This window comes from Kogia breviceps, chromosome 6 (genome assembly GCF_026419965.1).
Source record: "Kogia breviceps isolate mKogBre1 chromosome 6, mKogBre1 haplotype 1, whole genome shotgun sequence".
NCBI classification, from domain to species: domain Eukaryota; kingdom Metazoa; phylum Chordata; class Mammalia; order Artiodactyla; family Physeteridae; genus Kogia; species Kogia breviceps.
The window spans coordinates 18,406,551-18,431,599 of NC_081315.1; the positions used below are offsets into that span (position 1 = coordinate 18,406,551).

The 25,049-nt window shown below is 40.6% G+C and overlaps 2 long non-coding RNA genes across 2 annotated transcripts in view; both read left to right on the forward strand.

Moving 5' to 3' along the window:
• The first annotated feature begins 294 nt into the window (after nt 1-294).
• The window catches only part of LOC136794344 (uncharacterized), a 111,567-nt gene continuing 86,812 nt past the window's right edge, over nt 295-25,049 (forward strand). Inside the window, exons 1-2 of the long non-coding RNA XR_010840966.1 lie at nt 295-373; nt 478-545. This is a non-coding gene — a long non-coding RNA (uncharacterized lncRNA). The remainder of the gene's footprint in view (nt 374-477; nt 546-25,049) is intronic.
• Nucleotides 12,068-16,280, forward strand: LOC136794345 (uncharacterized). The gene is made up of 2 exons (XR_010840967.1): nt 12,068-12,179; nt 16,009-16,280. It is a non-coding gene; the product is annotated as an uncharacterized lncRNA (long non-coding RNA).

Genomic DNA, 25,049 nt, shown 5'->3' on the forward strand with positions numbered 1-25,049 from the left:
AATTAGTGGCGGAATGATGGGGGGAGCGTTTGCTGACTCCGCCCGATATTGCCGTGGCAGCTGATCGATATTATTTACAGCTGTTTGGGAAACAACACGCCTCCCGCATGCCCTTCAGTCCGCATAAGAAGACGCAACTTCACGGACGTTTTTTCCTGAGTTTGGGGACACTGCGGATTTCTTTCCCTTTACCTTTTTATATTTCTGAAGTCTATGTGTTTAGTAGAGAAAGGCTCCAAGTTGTGCTGACCGTGCTTGATGGGACACGTACTTTTTCCCCTTTGGGTCTTAAATAGATTTGCAGATTGAGGAATCGGCAGAGGTGGAGCTGCTCTATGCCTTCCTGAATGGACCATCCACTGCCCTTAACCAGGTAATTCAGCACCCACCAAAACTTTCCAGTTATGTTTTCCATGCTTAGTCATAGATATAAGTCCAAATCTATGTTTACTTTTGTTTTTAATATTAATTTTACAGAAACGAAATGATGGATCCTTCATTCATAGGAGCTGCCAAGGCAAGAGAAGAGGACGAGGAAATGGAATGTATGTGTGCACTTTTATTTATTTATTTATTTATTGCTCCATAAAATCCTGGCTTGACTAAGGAGCCTGGCAAGTAGTCCTAGGGAAAAGTATAGGCTAATGCCAAATACCTAAAGAAAAACCAAAGACCTCACATAAACATTCAGGCATCCTGTCTCCATAATATCAGATAGCCAGATGCTTGAAAATATCTGCATAATGGGCTGAATTTTCTAGATTTTATCTGACATGTGATGTTATTTAGAGGTAAACCTGACTCTAAATGATTAAATTAGTTCTTGGAAGTCTCGAGTGCTGTCTTCTGTGTGAGACCCAAGAAGCGATTGGAAGGTTAGCGGCTGACCTAATAGCATTTAGCACTAGATGGCCTCTACTTAGCTACTTACTTTGGCAGGATACCACCTGGAAGAATGGATCTGAGTGATCTCCTAAGTTAATTTCATCTCAAAAGATAAACAGTTGTTCCCAGAGAATAATTTGGTAACAGTGCTTCTGGAAATGATGTGAAAACACCTGGAGAAATTTGGTTTTGTTTCTAGAAGAAATCAAGGAGAATCTTGGTTATATTACCTGGAATTACTCTTAAGCGTGACCATGAACGTTTCTTTACCAGTCTGAGTCTGGGTTCCTTCCTAAGTAATGTAGGTATAACCATACCAATTGTGGAGCTGTTATGAGGTTAAACAAGAAAACCTGTGTTAAAATGCCTAGTCGAGGATCTGACACATAATAAGTGTTCAATAAGGTAGCGGGGGTGCTATCACGCACCTAGGCTATTGACAAAGCTTTGCAGCAGGGTAACTGCACTCAATGCTGCCGTAGCTGTGGCATGAGCGTTTAATGCTGGTCTCTCCAATTACTGAGTAAAGTACGTTTTATTTTTAGTAACTAGGACTTGAGGATGCGCCATTTTGCAGAGTCTGAGAATGCTCGACTAAAGGGCTCTCTCCTTGAGGGAGCTCAAGTTAATAGTTGATAGCACTTCTGTTAGTCTCTGCTGCCCGAAGGAATTTCTCTCTCTGCTCCTAGAAGAGGTAAGAGAGATGGATGCAATGTTTTATCAGATTGGGAAATGATTATTGAAGGTAATGCTTACTACGGCATGATTTTTTTTTTTTTTTTTTCTTCCCGGGTACGCGGGCCTCTCACTGTTTTGTGGCCCCTCCCGTTGCGGAGCACAGGCTCCGGACGCGCAGGCGCAGCGGCCGTGGCTCACGGGCCCAGCCGCTCCGCGGCACGTGGGACCTTCCCGGACCGGGGCACGAACCCGCGTCCCCTGCATCGGCAGGCGGACTCTCAACCACTGTGCCACCAGGGAAGCCCACTACTGAATGATTTGATTTTCAACTTGCCAAGGACTTTGAGGAATTTAAACTTCTAAGTAGTTTCCATGTATGATTTTTTTTCTATTTAAATTAATGATTGGGGGAGTAAATGCCATATGTAGATAGGTTACTTGTGCCTGTAGGTACTGCCATGTTTCAGGGACTCTGAATGTTCAGAACACTGGTGGATATATTGCTAGGAAGCAGACATGAATGAAATGTGTCAGGATGGTTTGAACTATGGACTTCTGAACATTGTTCCCGAGAACCCCAAGATGAGGGTTGGAACTTGAATTCTGAATGTCTTTCCTGTTAGGAGGGAGTGCAGAAAAAGAGGCCTTACTGTCACTCCAAAGACATACTCTCATCACTCTTTCACCACAAAGGGCAGAAAAATAGGATCTTAGCTAGGATCCAGTTTCAAGACAAAAAACTAAACTGCTCATTTTAACAGAGGAAGCTTAGTGAAGAATTGCTAATTTGGTATCAATGAACTAAAAATGCCCCAGATGAACATTAATGTATCACAGAGAGGTGGTCCCTGTCCACAAGGGTGGCTTCATGTGTATGTGACCCCTGCATTTCCACAAGGTCTTGCATTTGGTTTAATGTTCTGCTGCTGCCGCCGTCTTGAAATTCTTAGTAATTTTTGAACAGGGATGTAATGTTTTCACTTGTTTTTTGAGCTGCAAATTATGTAGTTCCTCCCACCTGCTGGAAAAGGCATGGGGGGACAAAGGGAAGAGGTTGAGATTATCAAACAGAAAATCTTTGAGGTATGGATGCCACGTGGTGCTGGTGTCTCTGAGTCCAGAGGAGGGACCCTGTGAGTCTGGGGCATAGACTTCTGAGAGTGAGTGCTGGCTGCCTGGTGCTGGAATCTTGGAAGGAGACCGGTTCTAGAATCTCTGAGGTGGCACCATGAGGCTGGTTCTGTGAATGTTAGAACTTCAGACTTCCTGCTACAGGAAGGGGTTGCTACTGACGGTTTGATGAAGTATTGCTCCGTGATGCTAATAAAGCCAAAGTCCAAGAGGAGCAGGAAACAAGAGATTCAGGAAGCAGACAAAAAGGAGCCAATCCCCTCTCCTTTCCCAGCATTCCCATCTTCCCCTTGTCTCCTATGGGCAGCGTTTAACAAGCAGCCGGCTGGTAAAGCACCCCTGTGGCCTGTAGAGTCCTAGTTCCAGAGTCACAAATGACATCCAGAAAGGTGTACGTGGAGAGAGAGCTCAGTAGCTTTCGTGAGCGCTAAGAGACTAGGAGAGAAGGACGAAATATCTCGTCTCTGTCCTCCCAGCAGCGTTTGCAGTAGCCCCGCCAGGACCAGTTGAGGCAGATCTGATCGTCACATGAACCCTCCGAAGACTCAGCTGACGTGACCTTTCCGAGTAGACCTTGCAATACCTGTAGCTCCATTTTGCCCCGAGAACTTTATGTGATACATACTTCTGGTTCAGACGGGTGGTGAAATGTTCCAATGCACACATGTTAGAACAGGGGAGGGACTACCTCGCAGAACGTGCAGATTATGGACTTTCCCTCTGAGTGCTTCCTGGAGGGAAACGTTTTATTTTAAGTAAGCATCAGATGTCAGACTTCTCCCTTTGTCTCTTCCCAAGTTTGGAGTTATATTTGTGCTTGGGTAAAATTTGATAAACATGAAGTTTACATCTAGTACAGTTTTTTAAGAAAATTTTTTACTCAGTTAAGGTAAAGATTATTATTTCATTTTAAATGAAAACCTTTTACATTGAAGGATTCCAAGTTCCCTGTAAAGATGGCCACCTTCCAGATGAGTGGGTGTTCATTTTTCCCTGCCGCATCTCACTGAGCTGTTCCATGCCCCCCGGCTTGCTCTGGCAACCAAAGCTGTAGCAGTAAGGAGTTCAGCTCTATAGGTCTGGTGGCATGAAAACAGTTAGGTTCTGTGATAGCACTTTATAAGAGTGACATCCTCACCATACATCCCTTTCCCTATAGCCTTTTTTTTTTTTTAAAGCAACATATGTATGTATTAAGGAAAAAGGGTTTCATCATAATGATGACGTCAAGCAAGGTAACTGCATGAATTGAAACTTACGCTTACCTTCACAAAGCTCGTTTCTCCACCTCTAGAGGTGCCTTCTTAACAACACCTTTGAAAGCCAGATAGGTCTGTGGTTGCTTAAGGGCCAGAGGTATAGGGGAGAGAGAGAAAGCCTGGGACAGAATTATTTTGTCAGAGCTGTTTGCAAATGAAGAACAAGTATAGCAATAGTTCATATACCTGTCATCCATCATCCACCCCCGTCTTCATCAAAGAGGAGTGGAGGGAACCTTATAATAGAATGTCAAACCTCTGCCTTGAGCAGTTCGGCCAGGCCCAGCTGACATGCTCAGCTTAGAGCTGTCATTAAGGGGACAAGCAGGCAGGCTGACAGGTGAACTTGATACTCTTGATTTCAACATCATTGTTGGATCAAGGGCAGACACAGCAAGGGTGCCGAATTCTGTGAAGTTATTGCTTACAAAATGCCAAAGGTAGGGTCTAAACAAAAATATCTAAGAGAAATCCATCTGTGAAATGCATTTTCTTCATAAAGTGCACAATCTACCACAAAGCACGAAAGAATAAAGCTACCCTTCCTGCTGCTTCGCTCGGCTCTCTTTTTCATTTACCAGCGAGGATTCCCAAATTATATAAACATGTAAAGGCTTTGGTGCTCTTCTGGAGAAGGGAAGAAAGAGACCCAGCTGAATCAGCTTCCTAAACAACTGCGTTATTTTACCCTGATGGCTTTAATTAGAGAAAAAATAACTGCATTGAGACCATCTGCATATTCATAATGTAGAACATATGGCTGGTTTTCAGGATTTTGAAAAAGAAAATGCATTAATACCATGCTTCTTTCTGTTCATTTCTCATATTCCAGACTATTTCTTTGAAAAATAATATACTTGAAAAACCTGTTTACTCTTGACACAGGCCAAATGTTCTCATCCCTTTAGGTTTTTAGTGTTGTGTCTGCTACTATTGTATATTTCAGCAACAAATGCTAAAACAGAATATGGTTGTTTATGATGAAGAATGCCCCATAAGTGAGTTCATAACACTTTGTAGATGTGTATTTACATCAGCGCATTGTCTTTTGGTAGGCATAAATTATCGGAGTTTTATTTATGGGAACGTCTTGCTAGAAATTTCTGAGAGCGTGATGAGGACTCAAGCCAAGATGGGTAAATAGTGTGTGCACAGGGACGTGTGTGTGCCCGTGTGGATGAGGGTGTGTGTATCTTAGACAGGACAGAACAACATACATCTAGTTTTGACCAAGTGAAATAACTAGCAATTGTGAAAACTAAAATGATTACATTCATAGAAATTTATTTCAGACTTAATGATATACTGGTAAGATAATAAATAAATGGAATAATTTTTGAATTTTAAATTCTTAATGAAAGATAAAGCAATCTCTAGTTATATTAGAAGAAAAGGGAAAAGCAATAAAACTTTCAGGTTTTTTGTCGGGCTTTTGGGTAGTCACTGGATCAATAAATCCAATTCCCAGTGTAAGGCAACAAACAAGAAAACAACCAAATCACTAGAGTTGGCATAACTATTTTCAAAACAAAGCAGAAAAAGGTGTGAACAGGGGGAAAAAGATTAGGAAAGAAATGAAATTGTGTTCCTCTGAGACCAAGCTGCCATGTTTGTAAAGCAACAGTAGAAAGAAACAAGTGAAATGAAAATTAGATGGCAGAGTCTTGTATGTTGTGACGAATTGGAGGAAATCCACCTTCTTCCCAGGAGGCTGTGTGTCTGGTGGACATGGTGCATCTTAGTTATTCTTGGTCCTCCAAGTCTCTCTAAGGCCCCCAAGGGCTCAAAGATGCAATTTCTTTCTTCTGTTTTGCCCCACTCTTCCGAATTTGGCAAGAGGCCTTAAGAGCTTGCTAGCTCAGGTGAAACCACTTGTAACTTCTTGTCCAGTTTGCAGATAAAAAACTGGAGGTATTAGGAGAAGGTATTGTCTATTAAAAAGAAAGTACTTCAAGGCAGTAATGGACATTAAAATAAACATACTGCTTGCATCAAAATTATGCCAGAGTCTCTGTTTTGCAAGAGGAAATGATCTGACACTTTCATTTATTAGCAAAGGCATTGGAAATTTCCAGTATTTCACAAAATCTACTGTGATGACTATCAGATTGGAAATGATCTTGCTTTTATGGACATAGTAAATGAATGACTTCTTTTCAAGCACTTGACTTAATTAAAATGAATTTTATCTTTTTTTCCCTTCTAGTTAGAATGTCACACCTGTGATTTCACAAGTATCCTGTTTTGAAATAGATTGTATTAACTCAGTTCAATTGCTATAGCTCTTTGAAATTAGAAAGGATGTCTTCTCTGTTTTTATCTGTCTTCTGATTGCTAGTAAAGATGATACAAAGTTAATCACTTTCATATGGTTTTGAAAGTTCCTTCATATTTTCTGTCCTTATAGCTACCTAAAAATTCCTTTTGCTTTCCTTTTTACTGTGAATACTTTTTTGCAATGAATTCAGTCTGGTGTTTCTTGTGTATATAGTTATCTTGGTTGTACACCGTGAAATATAAGTATTCTTTTTGCTCTGGGTCCCAAATTGTTTTATTCATCCTATTCATGACTTTTTTCCTCTGAATTTTATAGTATTTGGGACTCAATTATAGCTGATAAAGTTGTCCCCATTCTTTTTCAGGGGACAGAGTACACTTAGATGTAGCAATGCCATGTTTTAGTAAAATATGGACAATTCAATCAGTGTGACTCTCCAGCTTTCTTTTTTAACATTTGTTTTGGCTTCATGCCAATCCAGAAGTGAACATGGAAGATCTCCTAATAACTGTTTTCCTTTCCTTACTGACTTGTGATAGAACGTGATATACGTCTTTTGGTTCTGTGCATTTAACAATTCCTCAAAAATCTCAATCAAATCAATTATTCAATATGAAGTGGCTCAATTCTGCGTGGCGTCCCAGTTTGGTGCGCTAATCAGCAGATGCAGTGCTGGCCTTCTTTTCATTTGACCTTTTGCAAGAGACCTTCCCCTGTGCCCAGCACCCCGCTACTCTAAGGACCAGACACGCTTCCCATGTCTGGCAAAGAGCTTCCCTCAGGCTGCAGTCATTAAGGATCAGGAACTCTCTTCTCTCACCAGAAGTGGGTCACATTACAGATAGTGGGGAGAGATAGTGTGGAACTAGTTCAGAGTGGCAGCTGACCAAGTTCTGGTGCTGGCAAGAAACGTGGAAAACGGCCTTATGTTAAGGTCCAACATGAAATTGCCAACGATTAAAATAATAATAAAGAATGCTGCCAATGGTGTTCAGAAAAAAACCTTTCAGAATGCAAGGCACAACGTGTAAAGCATATTGGTTTACTCTGTGATCTCTCAGCTGTATCTCTGTGCCTGGTCTGTACAGGAAGCAGCGAAGACAAGAAGATACGAAGCAGAGACCTCGGCTCCGTGCTTTCTTGACTCTTGGAGCCTCGCGCTCCCAAGCGTATTGTCAGAGTGGTTTTAAAATTTTTTTTTTTTTTAATGTAGCTTGGCAGAGCTGTAGAAGTGTTTTCTTTCTTGAACCCTTGCTGGACAAGTCTGTTGACAGGACCGTGTTCTGCTGGTCCGGCAGAGCTGCCAGGCGGGGAAACATGTCATGCTGAGTGGATTCATCCTTCAGTCCCTCCTCATGCGCTCCTATTTTCCACGGTACTTTGATCCTTTCTCATTTCCACTCCAAACTGATCCCTGTGTATCCTGTGTCCACGGGCACACTTCTATTAGAGAAATATTTTGCTAATAATATCCTAGCTCTCCTGGATTCTCCACAGCCTCTTTCATCCTACCTGCGTATAACGCGGATCGTTCTAAATCCCACTGTTTAACTTTGCTGATCACAAGCTCGGCCGCTCAGCTTGCTGTTCAACCTGTTGATTGAAAGATTCACCGAACATCCTGACTCCAAAGAGTTTACATGTTTGCAAAGACTTGTTTTTATTGAGTGACATTTTATTTTAACAATTTGAAAGGTAATTATTTTTAAAATCTATAGTGGTTTGCTAATTTGTTAATGTTGCCCAATGCGCTTACGTGAGTTGAAATCGTTTGTAATAGTTTTAAATTATCAAAAGATACTTACCTTCGTGGAATGGCTCAAAAGACTCTCTTTCTAACTAGCTGTGCGCCACTGCATGAGTTGCTAGACCTTTCCAGACATGTATTCTGCATCAAAAATAAGGAGTGGAGACTTTCACTTGCCCCTGGGCATTAAAATGCAACAGTTTTATACATTTATAAGGTAAAAAGCAAACTTGGCCTGTTGCCTGAGGACTCCTAGGAGGTACATTTCAGATGCTCTTGGCTGTGTATTTCTAGAAATCAACTTCCTCATTAGTCCTCTTTCAAGTTGTTTTGAAATTCAGTCTCTGGATTTCTTCTGTCTCCTTTCCACTGCAGTCCAGCTCAACTTGTTTATTTCTAGAAGCCAGAAGCTTCTCTATGTGTTTTGAAACCAAGCTCTATCGGCTACTGAGAGCTACATGTGGAATTTCAGTAAGGGGATTTCATAAAACAGTAACTGTTAAGGCAGTGAGCTTCTGTCCTTTGTTTTCTTTTTGAGACCATTGAACCATTGTCAGACATGATTTCTGTGTTTTGTTTGAATTGGAGGACTTGGTTTACGTGAATATTTTATTATTATACATTAACTTGATCCGGAGCATGATTTTTTTAAGAGTTCTGTTTGAGTAAGGATGTTTCTATTATGCCCGAGGCCTCATTTTTCTATGGAAATGTGCTTTCAAATGTTATAATGGAAGTCTATTGGAAAACAGGATGAAAATGAAAGCATTTCATTCTGAAAGCAACTTTTCAATAATACTACGTCTAGGACCTTGATAAAGTTTTTAGGCTTTTTCTATCTCATGAGGTGGTTTATAAGTTTGAGAGAAAACTCTGTATTCCTTAGAGACAGAATACTTCTACATATTTCATGAAGGAAGATGTCTAGACTTTAAATTTGGTAGCTTTGGACTTTAATCTCATCCCGCCCTTTGCTGAATGACCTTAGACAAGTCATTTGGCCTCTTTGAGCCTCAGGTTTTTACCTGTAAATTGAGGGCAGTAATAATTACTTCCTAAGATTAGAGCTAAATACCATCTAGCCCACAGGACACACTTAAAAAATGGTATGAATAGGATGAATGATTTTCTCTTAAGCTATGAGAGAGTTTTTAGTTCTCCTAGGCTTGGGGTACTATTTATTTGTTTCCTTTGGACTTGAAGTAAGAATTCACTGGGTACAATTGTGCAATTTAACTATCACTTAATAAATTTGGCTTTAAATGATATCTACCAATGGCTTCCTTCATACTTTTTATCACAGCCTCAGCCTTCTTAAAAATTAACTGTCAGCAAAGCAAGTCAATGGTGTATCAGAGGCTTGCTTATTTTTTTTTTTAACCCAAACAATACTACCAGTCTATAATTTGAGCTCCGCTTATAGACTTCATTTGCTTCTCTGTTGGTTTTCTGACCTGAATCAGAAACATTTCTCTCTTTTTCTCTCCCTCTCTCCTCCATGTTTTTCTTTTTTCCTCTCATTCACCACGTATTTATTGAGTGTACTTACTGGCCAGACACTGTTCTAGGTCTTGTGGGAGAGCAGTGAACAAACTCGGAGGCCTCCTTTAAATGAGAAGGTCAGAGAGGGTAGCATTTAGGCTGAGCAATCTTTATAATATGACATTTAATATGACATACGTTTCTGATGAAGTTCATCACTTTTCTGAAACATAGAGAAAGTTTGCAATATGAAGCAAAGTACATACATAACGCACATATGTTATCTCTTTTGCTCTCCATCTGTCTCTCTGACTAGATACCTAAACAAATTCTGATGAGTAGGGGCATTTCAGGAAGCCATAGAGAGAAGGGAAATTTAGAGATTATATTCTAGGCTGATGAGGAAAAATGAAGCGTGGAAGGTCTAAACACATGCCTAAGTTGACGGCACCAGAGTTGAATTTAAACCAGGGCTTGTGAGTCTTCCTTTGGTGTTATTTCTTACAAACTCCACGGCCCCTGAATCTTTCAGAGGTCCACCACATTTGACTGAGTTGGCAGGAGAGGTAGAAAGCACTTAGCATATTCTGGGAGCCATGCTCAGTGTTGCGAGCAAAAGATGATCTCTGATCTCATGGTGTTTATAGTCAAGTGGAGAAAACAAACCATTAAATTAGTCCCGGTGCCTGTTATGTTTCAGGTATTACCTGGGCCCAGAATGGGATCTAGTGCTTAACAATATTTAAGTTTACAAAAGTCAGTGATTCTGTTCATTTTTTCATCCTTGAAGGAGGATGTGATAATATTGCAGGACACCAGGATATGGTTGAACCAATGTTCACTGACAGCCTATTATGTACCAGGTATTATACTGAAAAGTAGGGTATAATGCTTATGATATTGAACTTGAGTCCTGCTCTCATGTAGATTACATTCTTGCAGAAGGTAGAGATTAAGCTCCTAAACACATGATTATTTATACAAGTATATAACTAATTAAAGTGCTTCTGTTGTATTTGCTTATGTTCTAACAATCCTGTGGGCTACTTACTGGTTATGCCCCATCACTTAGGGTGCCCCCCTTCACCACAGGACCATAAGGCTTTGACAGCAACGTCTTATTGTCCATCAGCCGTTCCAGTAGGAATCCAGCAAACCTGGCATGGCTGCCGTTTTCTGTTGTTATCCTGATATCTACATGAACAGGGGCAGTGCGGCCTTCTTGCCCCTTTAACAAGGATTTCTGACACCCCCCGTCAGGTAATCACACTGCTGCCCTTAGTAACTCTAACTTGGGTCTAAACTAGTCCTTTTCCCTTATGGGCCAGCTGTCAGGCTGCAGAAAAGGAGACGCCCATAAAATGTATGGACTTCACACTCACGTAGCACGTTTCTGTTGAGGAATTCAAGGCACTTGGGATTTTTTATTGCCTTTCATTTAAAAGAACCCTGAGATTTAAGGTGAAAATGGTATTTTTCCTGCGTACGAAATGGAGAAGCCTGAGCACAGGGTCCCATTCTCCATGCTCCAGCTCTGTTCCTACAAAATGGCACCTAAGCTGAGGCTTGCAAATCAAGCAGGTGACAGTGGTGATACAGTTTGCAAGGGAAAGAAATCCTATAGTGAAAGTGCTCGTGAAACATACAAATTCTCCTTTTTTTTAATTGTTTTTGTTTTGTTTTGTTTTTGCGGTACGCGGGCCTCTCACCGCTGCGGCCTCTCCCGTTGCGGAGCACAGGCTCCGGACGCGCAGGCTCAGCGGCCACGGCTCACGGGCCCAGCCGCTCCGAGGCACGTGGGATCCTCCCGGACTGGGGCACGAACCCGCGTCCCCTGCATCGGCAGGCGGACTCCCAACCACTGCGCCACCAGGGAAGCCCAATCCTTTTTTTTTTTAAATTAAAAATTCAGCTTTATGTATGCTTGGCCTAAGGAAGTAAGATATGCCTAAACTACATGTCCTGGACTAGAATTGTTAGTAGAATCTTCAATCCAGGGCCCTTTGTTCTGGATTTTGTTGAAATGTCGGTGGCAAATGAACTTCCGTTTGCCTGTAGAAAAAATAATCTAAGCTCCTAAGGTTCGTCAACAAGACTTTTTAGAATCTGGATATCACCTATATTTCCAATCTTATTTTTCTGCTATTGGCTATATTTCTTTAGCCAATTAAAGTATATCTATGGTTAGTTCTGGTGGCCGCAGTTCAGCAGATTGGCAGGTCGTACTGAAAGCTGTAGACTCACCCTGCACCAGTAAGCACAAAGTTTGTCAGGGGTATAAGGAAATGCCTTCTTCTGAAACAGAAAATATTCTGCTCCTCTGAGCCTTAAGGACTGGGGTGGGTCTTTGGGTGCCCCTGTGTCCCCACGCATCCGCCTCTCCTTTGCCCCCGGGAATCTGCCCGGCAATTTCCTGTTGGACTTGAGCCAACTCAGAATCTGCCCTTTTCCAGTCAATCTCTTCTCCCAGCCTTTGGTTCTTGCTCCTTCTTAGCTTACAAAGCTGCCTGTGAATTGCTCTGATTATTTTTCTCTATTTCCTACCTCAAAATTCATTCTCTAGCAACATATAGCTTATTTACACATTTTTCTTGTCTCTGGAACTTCGCTCATACTGTGCTTCTGCCTGGAATGTCTTAGCCAATAAAACTTCCACAGACTGGAAGACCCAAGTCACAAGTCAATCCCTCCAGAAACGCTTCCCCAGTCCACAGCCTAGGTAAATTTCCTTCCTTTATTCTTTCATAGGAAATGGAATGGTAATTTCCTGTTTGTATAAATATATATTTATAATAAGCTCCTACATCTGCCCCATCCCATCCCCATCCTACTAGCCTATTAAGTTCCCGAGGATAAGGACTAAAGTATTCCTTTTTTCATGCCTAACATGCTAAGACATTATCCGATCCTCCATAAATGTCCCTTGGATGACTAAGTGCTTCCCGGTCACTAACTAGGATGTTTGTCAGCCTGCAACACCTCTTCTGGAACCAGGACTCTTACTCACTGGCCGTGAGTCCTCAGCACAGATTCATCCCCACAGATCAGATCTCAGCAACATGGACCACCTGGAGGTGGGGGGGTGAACATGGTAGAACCAGGTCAGAGATGGACCGGGGGAAGCTGACCTGGGCTCTCAGTGACATTGAGGCTGCCCAGTGCTCCATGCCCCAGAGATCCCGGGGGGTCAGACGTAGTTCATGACAGTGTTGGGACCAAGGAGTCCAAGCTGCTGTGTGGAGTGGGCCAACGTGGGGAGAATCTGGGCATCGGGATTGTATTGTGGCCCCACTTAAACAATGCAGTCCTGCTAGGAAGCCAGTCAGGCTGTGGGAGCAGGGAAGGCTCTGGCAAAATCTAGGTAGAATGGGAAGAAAGGCTCTCAGATCAGTAGGCAATGGGGTTGGGCTAACAGGGTGAGGCAGAAGCTCAAACCACATGATGGAGGTGAGGAAAGGGTGGGGGGAGGGAGAGAAAGAGAGAGAAAAGGAGGAAGGGAGACGGAAAAGAGAAATGAAGAGGTGGCAAGGCTAGCAGTGAGAGAGAAGGGTGAAAGAATTGGAGAGGGGAGAAGAGAAAGAGAAGAGGAGAGGAATGGGAGTGAGAGAGTGGGGAGAAGGGGCAAGAGGAGATTAAAAAGGAGAAAGCAAAGAGGAGAATGGGGCACCAGAAGGCTCACCCCTGTATACCACCTGCCTGAACAAAGTCCAGCCCAGGAGTCACCTTAAGGGAGGGGGTCAAATGGCATGATATCCCCCTAAAATCACCAATAGCTTTCACCTACTTTGATGCAGACAATGTGATTTTTCTCATGTCTTGCAGAGTGTGAATAAAAGCATTTTAAGCAAATTTGGCTACATTTAATTTGCATGCTACATGCATTATTCATTATATATGTGCATACATTATGTACATATTATATATATTATGCATGTATTCTCCATTAGACAAAAATGCAATGTGATTGCTGTGCAAACACAGCTTCAAAACTAATTTCCTAACAACCCACTCCACCGCCTGCTTCTACCTTAACTATATTACTACATTCCCGCGTGCAGTTCTGGTTGGCCAGCTTGTAGATATGAGTCTGCAGATGCATTTCCTGTCCTCTTTAGAATTGGCTCACCACTGGACAGGGTCAAGATGGGAGGTACTTGAGAGGGTGGTCTTGATACAGTTAAAAAAAAAGCCCCACAAATTTTGTTGTATTATATTTCTGCTTAAAGATCTTCAGCAGCTGTCCATTGCTTTCTTTTTTAAAATTTTTCTTTTATTTTTTAAATTAATTTTTGTAGGAGTGTCGTTGATTTACAATGTTGTGTTAGTTTCTGCTGTACAGCAAAGTGATTCAGTTATATATATATATATATATACATATATATATACATATATATATACATATATATATACATATATATTATATACATATATATATGTATGTATGTATATATATATATATATATATATATATATATATATATATATACATACATACATATATCCACTCGTGTTTAGATTCTTTTCCCATGTAGGTCACTTCAGAGTATTGAGTAGAGTTCCCTGTGCTATATAGTAAGTTCTTATTAGTTATCTATTTTATATATAGTAGTGTGTATATGTTAATCCTAATCTCCCAATTTATCCCTCCCCCCTTCCCCATTGGTAACCATAAGTTTGTTTTCTACATCTCTGACTCTATTTCTGTTTTGTAAATAGGTTCATTTGTACCATGTTTTTAGATTCCACATACAAGCGATATGATATTTGTCTTTGTCTGACTTACTTCACTCACTATGACAATCTTGATGCAGTTTTAACATCCAAATAAGAACAGCAGCAAGAATCATTCATTCCTAGCACTCTTTAGTGTTAGATATGAAATAGGTCAATGCAAATAAAATAATACTCACTTGTATAGTGAGGCTGCTGTGAGCATGAGAGACTGGCACCGACAGTGGTAACTTGCACAGATTGCTGTTTAATATTATCTATTATCACTTGTATTTTTGTTATTATTTGTTTAGTGCTTACACTTTATCATGCAATACCTTACCTGGTCTTTACAACACCAGTAAGGTAGACAGAGCCCACGTTGTAACTTGCTTTACTAATGAGGAAACTGGGTTTTGCACAAGGTCAGGCCCAGGGAGGAAAGTGGCCCCAGAGGCCTTCCAGTCACCTAGTTCAATGTCATCTGTACCCTTGTGAACTATAGCCAATGAGACTAGCTAGAGAGAAATGGTTATTTCTAAATTATTTCTAAATGGTCACAAAATAATACATGGTATGTCTCCTGACAGCCCTCCAGTAAATGATTTCACAGCTTGATATAATTTTAAAATTATATCAAGGGCACTGAGGTGGGTGTTGTACACAGATTCTTACTCACTGGCTGTTTTGGACCCTTGGGGAGTTTTCCTAGGGGACCTGATATGGGCAAGTTACTGCTTCTGGTGGATGCATATTAATTCTCCCCCTATGGCCTCCAAAGGATTGCTGAGGAAAAGCTTGAGAAATTACTTTGGATTCAACTCAGACATAAGGTTTTCCTACAAAAGGTCCACAGCCAAGCACTGGCTGTGCCTTGTTCACCTTCTGGAAGCCCTGGGAAGGCCTTTCCTAAGGCATTTCTGGCATATTTTAAATCTGTGAAACCTGAGGGAATAAAGAAATGGAAATCTAAAGAGACTGTATGTCACTTATAACCGTGTTCTTCATCAACTTAGCCGTGATGCTTACACCCTTAAATAAGAATTTTACATAATTCCATTGAGAAATAGAATTGTCTCTTCTTGACCTTCCACAATTTTAAAGTTCCTCAGAACAACCATTTTAGAATAAAATTTGCTCAGGGACTGATTCATATTTCAGAATTATGGTGCTGTTCTTTATTGATATTCACTCCTTAGGTGATCTCATCTAGTATCGAGACTTTAAGTACCATCTATGCACTGACACTCCCATATTTATATCTCTGGGCTGGACCTTTCCTCTAAACTCCAGATTGGATTTCCAATGACCTACTTCACACCTCCACTTGGTGTCTAAAAACATCTCACACCTAACATGTCCAGACAGAAATTCCTGTTTTTCCCATCAAACCTGTTTTTTTCGAAGTCATCTCCAACTCCATGAATGGCAACTTCATTCTTAAGTTACTCAGTCCAAAAACTTGGGATTATTCTTTTTTCCTTCTCTCACAACCCTTATTCAACTCCTCAGCAATTCCTATCAGATTTACTTTAAAAAATGTTTCCAAAATCGGATCCCTTTGTGCCAACACCATTACCAAGCTGGTCCGGGACAACATTGTCCTTCATCTGAATTATTGTAATAATATTCTAACTGGTCTCCATGTCTGTTGTCACCATGGAGTTTCCTGTGTGATCCTTTAGAAATGTAAATCAGAATCAAACCTTCTGGAATCTTCCCAACATATGGAGGTTAAAACAAAACCCTTAAAATAACCTACAAAACCCTATGATACATACAACCTTCCTACCTCTCTGTCCTCATTTTCTAATAGTCTTTCTCTTGCTCTGTTCCAGGTACTGGGCTACTTGCTCTTCCTCCACAATGCCAGGCACACTGTAGTTTCAAGGTCTCTGTATTTTTTGTTCCCTTTTCCTGAAATGCTCCTTCACCAGATTTTCTCAAGGTGACCGTCTATATTTGTCTCTCAACTTTCAGATTCTGCTAACTGCTTCCTCCTTTCATTGCCACCTTTAGACTAGGGGTGGTAGCAAAGAGTCTGGAATAATACATTATCACTTGTGGTTCTTCCTAAATCTCATTTTAATAAATTGTCCTTTTGTTATAAGCCTCCTTTGAATTATTCTAATTTGAATGTGCTCTTTCCTGTTGTGACCCTGAGTGATGCAATAATTGGTATTACATTTTGTATTTATTGGTACTGGAAGTGGCCACAGGAAATAGGCCTTCTAAATGGGATACTGATACTGAGTTTATCCTAAATTCGTGGAACACAGAGATAATCATCCTGCTAGGGGAAAGTGGGTACAGAGGTATTTCTATTACCCAATTGATCATCACTGATGGTGGTAGAGAATGATGTGCAGTTGGAGGGGATAGAAGTAGGAGATCACTGTGGCAACAATAGAGATTATAAAGCATGTGGAATAAGCTGACTTCGTTTTTCCCTCAAGGGCTTACTTAGGGGAAAAAGAAATTAAGAGATACAAATTTATATAACACATATGGAGAACAAGAAGCTTTGAAGGAGTTCTTCTTCTTCTACTGTTGCAGGACCTATTTGTCTAAGACACAAGCCCAGGATGTGATTGTAAGAAGTGGTCGACTGCAGCATTGATCAAATTCTCAAGTATGTCAAGTTTCTCAATTAAAAAAAAAAAAACTGGTAGAAAATGAGTTGTACTCTAAGGCAGGGGATTTGGACATTTGAGCAGACATTGGGATGAGAACTTTGATCCTCCAAATTCTCTTGAAATTCTCTTGCCTGGGGAGGTAATCTCTGCTCCATCCCCTCCCTCTGAATAGTCTTCTTCTGCATAAAAGGTTTTCAATGATTGAACTTAAGGCAGTTACCTCACAACCTGGTGCTGATTTCCCTTAGGACCCAATATCATCAACTCTTATTCTTTCTAGACCTATAATGACAGTTATTTTCCAACCTAGCACAGTTTAAGAAATTCAAGACCTGACTCCATGAGGAAAGAGCATATAGAAAAGGAAAGAAGAATCAACCAATCTCTATCAGCAGATGCCTGTTTAGTCAAAACCTTTGCGAGGGCCCAAAGGATGCACCATTCACCAAAGGATTAAGAAATGTATTGGTGTGGGGACAGCTGTATGCTTGAAAAGTTCTACGATGGCTCCTTTTAGGAAAGAGATGATGGAGGGGATGATGCAATGTAATGGGTTCACTGATCTCAGTGTGAATAGTGGAAACCTTAGATTTGTAGAGGATGTTTAGTAGCAATTAACTGTCAGAGATAAGGTAATTAGCCACAGGGTTTGAATGATAATCATACATTTGGATCTGAGGGGTCTGTGACAATGCTGACTTGATGAGGAAGTGCCTAGTAATGAAATAGATGGCAGCCTACTAACGGGCTGTTTGACGTATGTAAGTGGAAAAATTATTGGCCCACAGTACAGAAACCTAACTTGAATCTTGGAGGTGAACTTCATTCCTTCTATCCATTTTCTAAATCTAAATTGATTCATATACCTGAAGTCTCTTAACTGAGGGGTAGTCCAGGTCCCTTTGAGGAAAAACATTGTAATATGGACTTATCAATCCTGTAAATCTCGTCCTAAGACTTCCCTGGGAGCTCTGAAATAATTTATTATGGTGACTGCGCGCTGAGCAAATGATAAATGCCCACACGTTCTGGGGGTTATTTTTGTCTATGAACTGAAGTGAATCCCCTAAGACTAAAAATTGCCTTTGTCCTAATAAGCAGGGGCTCACAGAAACCAAGAAGAGATGAAATCTTGGCTCACATCTAATAGTAGTTCTCAGAAGACTGGGGATAAATACTACAATTAATTCCTTATCTAGAAAGTTTAGGAGAATTAATTTGTTTAAGAGGAGACAAAGTTCCCATATTGGTACACTGCCCTATGAAGTGGGGGACGTTATGCTAGAAAAGATCAATAGAAACCCCTGAAATGGGCTCCCCTGCTCCACCAATAAGATGATGAACCAAAACAATATCTCATTTCTAGGGATCTTCTAAAGATTAGTGTCACTATCAAAATTTTAAGAAATGAAATCGTGGCTATGCTTACCACATATTATTGAACATGCCTATTTGGTTGGTACAAAAGCCGGATGTATCATGGAGAATAATAGTAAACTATAGCAAACTTAATCATGTGGTGACTATATTTACAGCTGTATTATCATTCCATTTCAATCAGTGAGGAAAATCAGAAGCAGTTCGCATTTACATGGCAGGGACTACAGTATACAGTTACTATTTGGTCCAGGTGCTATGTCAACTCCCCTACTCTATGTTGTAATATAATCTAGGTGGACCTTGATCACCTTATTTCACTAAACATCTTACTCGCCTACTACATAAAGGTGACATTGCTAACTGGGTCTGGTAAGTAGGAAGCAGCAGGCACTCTAGATATCTTAATAAGACATATGCATTCTAGAAAGCAGGAATGAAAACTATAGAATTTCAGGGTCTGAAATATGAGTGGTCCAGTAGGCATAATGTGACCTCCTTTCTGAAGTAAGGGGCAAGTTGCTACACCTTACACAAAACTCATCACTTAGAAAAAGGTATATACCTAGGACCAGTTAGGATTTTGCAGGCAATGCATATATTTGAGTATGATCCTATTACCTATGTATTGGTAATTTATAAGGTTACAGGTTTTGAGAGGGAAAACTATAGCACGGATGGGTTCTGTAGCAAGTCTAGATTGCAAATGCAGGCTGTTCTGCTATCTGGGCCTCATAATACAGGACACATGAATAAAGGAAGTATTTGTGGCAGACAGAGATGCTTTTTGAGCCTCTGGCAAATTCAATAGGAAAATCAACAGCACAGATACCCAGGGTTCTGGAATAAGGCCACTTCCTTCTTTACTGACAACTATTTTCCATTTGAAAAGCAGCTCCTGGCTTGCTACCAGACACTAAATACTTGACTATGGAAAGTAAAAAGACTATGCAATCTGAACCTCCCATTATATCTGAAGTGCTATTTGATCCACAGAAATTAACATTGGACATAAACAATAATTTTATACTGTAATTGAAGTAGCATACACAAGTCCAGTCCTAAGCATATTCAATCAACAGCATCAGTATTGTACCTGCTTCTACTGCTTTGCCATCTTTCCCTCATTCACATCTATGGCTTCATGGAGAGTTCAAAATGACTAGTTAATTGTGGAAGCAAAAGCATGGACCTGATTGATCGATAGATCTGCGTGCTTTGCTGGCACCAGCTGAAGAAGGACGGACTTTGCAAAACAGTCACACTCCGTGGTGACCCTGAAAGACAGTATGATGGAGTTATTATCACTCCATGATAATACAACAGCTGATGGGACTTCATGTGTCTCCTGAGATAAGAATATGTATTTTTCAACTAATGAAGGACAAGAATGAGTGGTGAGGGACAAAGCACATAGGCTGTGCTGAATATCTCTCATATGAAACTGCAGATCAACTTTTCCCCTTCTGAATTTCCATCTCTGCCCAGGGAGACTGATGAGTGTGGTTATGTCACAAGCTTCTCCAACATTCAGCTGAGTAAGGCCAGTAGGGACCACAGGCAGATCAGAACTAGAGAGAGGTTAATGTGTTGTTTCCCATGGCTCTTGTGAGTTCACTTTAAACTAGCTGTGTCTCTTTACTCAACATCACTATTTATTTCAAGGTAACTATTGCTACATGATTCTCCCCTTTCATGATCTGGTAACTAGTCCCTCCCTTGTCCTTTTCGGCCTATGGGTGATTACAGTACTGTTCTACCCACCTCTGAGTTAACACACAACCCTCGTGTTCCGATCCATCCTACCTACACCTTTGTAAATAGAATCTTCGTTTAAAAAAATCCTCTAAAATGTTCCAATTCGAGAGTACCATCTGTTTCCTATTGGGAAATACACCTCATGCAGTCATCTTTCCTCTCAGCTACACACTGTTTACTATTTAGAGCTCATGCGTTTGCAAGTGACAAAAATATTCCAGCTAACCTTGCTTAAGCTAAAAAGCATAGGAATTTATTAGCTTTCATCACTAGAAAGCCCAAGGGATAGCAATTCTGTCTCCAGGCGTGGTTGAATCCAAGAGCTCACATGATATTCACGGGGTTATCTCCTCTTGGCTCTACTTTGTGTTCCTTTTTAGGCAAGTCCTTTCCACAAATATGGACACTGGCAGTTCCGGTTTATAGTAGCTTCACAGGTTGCGATCCCAGAAAAAAGAGCATGAAAGATAATGCAAGTGTCCTAACGCCTGTCGTGATGTGATTCCAATGGTGAACTGCTGGGTGTAGCTGAGGCTGCTTCCCTGGCTGTCTCATTGGCAGTCACGTAAGAATAAATGAACAAACCCACTGCAGTTTGACCAAGGAGTGGCTGTGAATAGAAAAGAACATTGCCTGGCTCCGAGGAGTACCATCTCTCAATGCTCAATTAGAGCTCATTCTCTTTGAAGCAGTATAGACTTGAAAACAGGGAAGGAGGCTGATAATAGAGTGAGTAGGGCAAACTAAAGGCCAGCTTCTGTTTTGACTGGAATGCTCTTCTTGCTAGAATGTGGCATCACTTGTCTGCCTCAGAAGAAAAGCTGCTGCAGCAAACCCATTTGGAATGGCCTCTCAGGCTCCATCTGATTGCCAAGTTCAATAATATTGTAAAGAGGGATTCCCTTGGGTAAACAGTGAGGTAGATTTGTTCTAAGGACTTTATAAAAGGCAAAAAAAGGCTTTTGGCAATGTTGCGTTTCTTCTTTGGCAACCCATGCTGCAGATATGACTCGGAGCAGTTGGGGTGAAGAAGACTGTAAGGTAGCAAAGCTTGTCTAGGGTGGAGCGTGTACTCCACCCTCTGTAATACAGAATAGATAACACAGCTGGATTATAGCAGCAGAGGGAACAGACAGGTAGGATGGGGTGAGCTCCTGAAGGGTATAGTCCCCATTAACGTAATTAGTAGAGCCATGGAAAACCTTGGGGGTTTCTTATTAAAGTACCACGTGAGAGTGACAGGCATGGAAAATTGCTTTGGCCATGGTGTTAATAGACTGGCAGGAAAGAGGTTATTACTGTCTAGGAAAGGTGTGCTGGGGTCTAGACATGGGAATAAACAGTTTATTGGAGAGAAAGTAAGACAGAGGTAAAGAAATTGCTCTGTGCTGAAAACAAAATAATATGTGCTAAGAAATAGTAGACAGAATTCACTTGCCTCTTAAATTCTTGTTTGCACACATCAAGCCAGGAATCAAAGTCCTATAGAAAGACACATTGCATCTTTCATAGAACATATAACATTTTGTGACTGGAACTTTTGGCATCCTTTACTCAACAGATTTTTGTTAAATTCTGTATTGGCTACTATGTATTTAGTACCTACTAGGACAGGTAGTGTAATAATACAATAGAAAAATATGGGTTTTGGTGTCTGGTAAGATGGGTTTTAAATACTATTCTGTCACTTACTAGCTTTGTGCTTTTGACCAAATATCTGAACTTCCTGTGTTAAAGGCAGAACACAATCGTTACCTCATAGGATTGCTGTGGATATTAAATTAGGTAGTGCATACAAAGTGATTGGTACAATAAACACTCACCAAATGGTTGTTGATATTATTACTGATTCCTTAATGAAAAAGAAACTGTTAGAACCAGAATGGCATCATAGTTAGTTGCCACGTATATCAATGTTTATTCCCACTTCTCTCTCCCCACAACCTTAAATTATTTGAACAAACTGAGCCTGTTAAGGTTCAACACTTTTTACTTTCATAGCCTTGTTGGGAAAGGAGTTTGTGGCTTCTCCGTGGTGTAGTTTAATCCTCCATTGGGACCAAAAGGTGGTATATACTTTGTCAGTCTGGCTCACAGATCTCACCAGAGGAGACATAGACTACCTCTGCTAAGAAAAATAGCTGTAGTCTGAAATTTCTGGTTGCCAGCATGGGTGTGTTCCTATTCATCCCAATAGCTCAATATTTTCATTGTGTATTTAAATGTCAGTGTAGCTTAACCTCTTGGATCTCCCCTCATTTTGCCACCAGTTAAAGCCACTGGTGCAGAACTTGTTGTTGTTTATTGCTGTTGTTGTTGTTACATTAGCAGATGAGAGGGGCACATTTAAATGGCATATTTGTGCCCTTATTTTAAAGGAGTGAGTTAGCTAGGAGGATAGTGCTATAGCAACTGGTTACACAAGTGTGCCGGCAGGAGAAAACTTCTGAGTTAGGGGAAAGTGTCTCTTTTTTTAACTTTTATGCACACTATTTAAAACATGGTTACAGCCAATTGTTTCCCCCTTTGCTATTGGTATCTCAAGATAGTTTTGCAGTTTAAAATTTGACTTATTGAAATCACATTTTGAAAGTTGGAACTTAGAATCGAATATAAGAAAATGCTTCTCTTGATCATTTTGTAATCAGAGAAAGTATATGGTGGCTGGCGTTCATGGATTATTCATTTTGGAAATAATCTGTTTGCTTTTTGCTCTTTCTAATTCGGAACTATGTATCCTGCTTTCATTTTCTTCTCAGTTACTTTTAAGTTACTTAAAAACCAATAGTGACCTTTTAAAACTCAGAACATTTTTTGGTTTTAATTAATACTTTGATGTCTTTGTTTAAAACCTCCATGCTGGACATTTTCAGGTTGCAGTGAAGAGAGGCATGCTCAGGGTATCAAAGGTCACGGTGTTTATGGAGAAAAGATGTCGAATCACTAGAGTTCTTGTGACCTGATTCTTGGTCAGATTTCAAGAGCTGGTGCCTGTAAATCTTCCATCACTATGGTGTCTCAGATACTCCATCTCTATTTCTATTACTTCTCCTTCTCCTGCCGTTAAGGACCAACTGACCCTGTGAAACTCAAACTTTGTGAGTTTAATCCTGTGAAGACAGACTGTGGGATGGAAACTGCAAGAGGAGATATGGTTTGATGCCCTTTGTGAACACCTCTTCTGCATCAAAAAACCTGGTTCACCTGTGGCTCAGGTGCCATTGTTTGGTCCAATCAGCTGTGGCCAGAAGAGCGGGGTTATGTACGTAAGGCATGAGATCACATGCCCGAAGGGCCATCTGGTACAATTTATGGCGTCTTATGCCTATTACCTCTTTCTTAGCAAAGGACATGGTCCTGGCAAACGTTCAAAGCAAGATAAAGTCCTTTTCAGTGTATGTCATAATTCAACATGCAGAATCTAGACACTGCTAAGAACTTAAAACACATACCCTACTTCACACCCATTAGATGACTGCTATTAAAAAAACAGAAAATAACAAGTGTTGACAAGGATGTGGAGAAACTGGAACCATTATGCACTGTTGTTGGGAATGTAAAATGGTGCAGTTCCTGCGGAAAACAACGTGGTGGTTCCTCAAAAAAATTAAAACTAGAACTGCCATATGATTCAACAATTCCACTTCTGGGTATATATACAAGAGAACTGAAAACAGAAGCTCAGAGATATCTGTGCACTCATGTTCGTAGCAGCACTATTCCACTATGCACTTCCACTAAAAGGGGGAAGAAACCCAAGTGTTCATCAATGGCTGAGTAGATAAGCAATAGAATATTATTCAGCCTCAAAAATAAAGGAAGTTCTGACACGTGTTACAACATGGATGAAACTTGAGGATGTTATGCTAAGTGAAATAAGCCAGTCGCAAAAGGACAGGACTGTACCATTCCACTTCTATGAGCTACCTACAGTAGTCAGATTCATAGACAGAGATAGTAGGATGGTGGTTTCCAGGGTCTGGTGGAAGGGGAAAAGAATGAAGAGCTATTATTTAATGGATGCAGAATTTCAGCTTCACAAGATGAAAAGATTTCTGGAGATGATGGTGGTGATGGTTGAACAACAATGTGAATGTAGTTAATGCCACTGAACTATGTGCCTGAAAATAGTTAAGATGATAAATTTTATGTAAAAATTTTTTGAAATGGCAAAATACCCCCCACACACCCATAAGACACTGGAATCACACACGTGCACGTGCACGTGTGTGTGTGTGCGTGCGTGCGCACATACACACACACACGATCACAGCTACGGAAGAGTTAGCTCGGAGTAGTAGTAACGTGTGCAGACCAGTCTATGATCAGGCTGCCTGGGCTCAAATCCTGCCTCTAGCATCTGGCAGCTGTATGACCCTAGACGACTTAACCTCTCTGGGCTTCAGTTTCTTCATCTGTGAAACAAGGATAATAACACGATTTAACTCATAAGGTAAATCATGAGGATTACTTGAATTAATACAGCATTTAGAATAATCTCAGGAACATGCCATGTGCTCAGGAAATGATAGCTGTTCTTACTATTTGGGTATGCATAAAATGTGATACTTTATTGAGTGTATCAAAGATGGGTGACTTTGGCAAGTGCAAATTCTTTTACAATCTGAAATAAGGAATTTCTAATAGAAGGTACTAATATCCTACACGTGAAAGAACAAAAGCTCTTTGTTTTGGGAACATAATGGTTTTGTTTCTTTAGGTCAGAGATGACCATGAATAAACCCATGTATTGTATTCTAAGTAAACATTGTCTTTTGCTTGTAAGTATTTTCAGTGTTGCCATTCTCTTAAAGAAAATGTATTTCTACATTGGATAGTTTGCGTTCTCAGTTTCAGACCATAGAATTTTTGCTAGCTTTTCTCTCTCAGTTATTCTGGGTTTGTATTTATTGTAGAATGATTTAGTGAGCTTCTGAAACATGACGGGACATACCTAATTTTACAAACCAGACTAGGCTATACACAGAGGGATCATATTTGCATAATGGCCACAGCACAGCTAAACTTAAAGCATTTTCCTTGTTATAACAATGACATGCAAATCATGCTGCTCAGAAAACAGCAGTGAACTAACCTAGTCAGGTGTC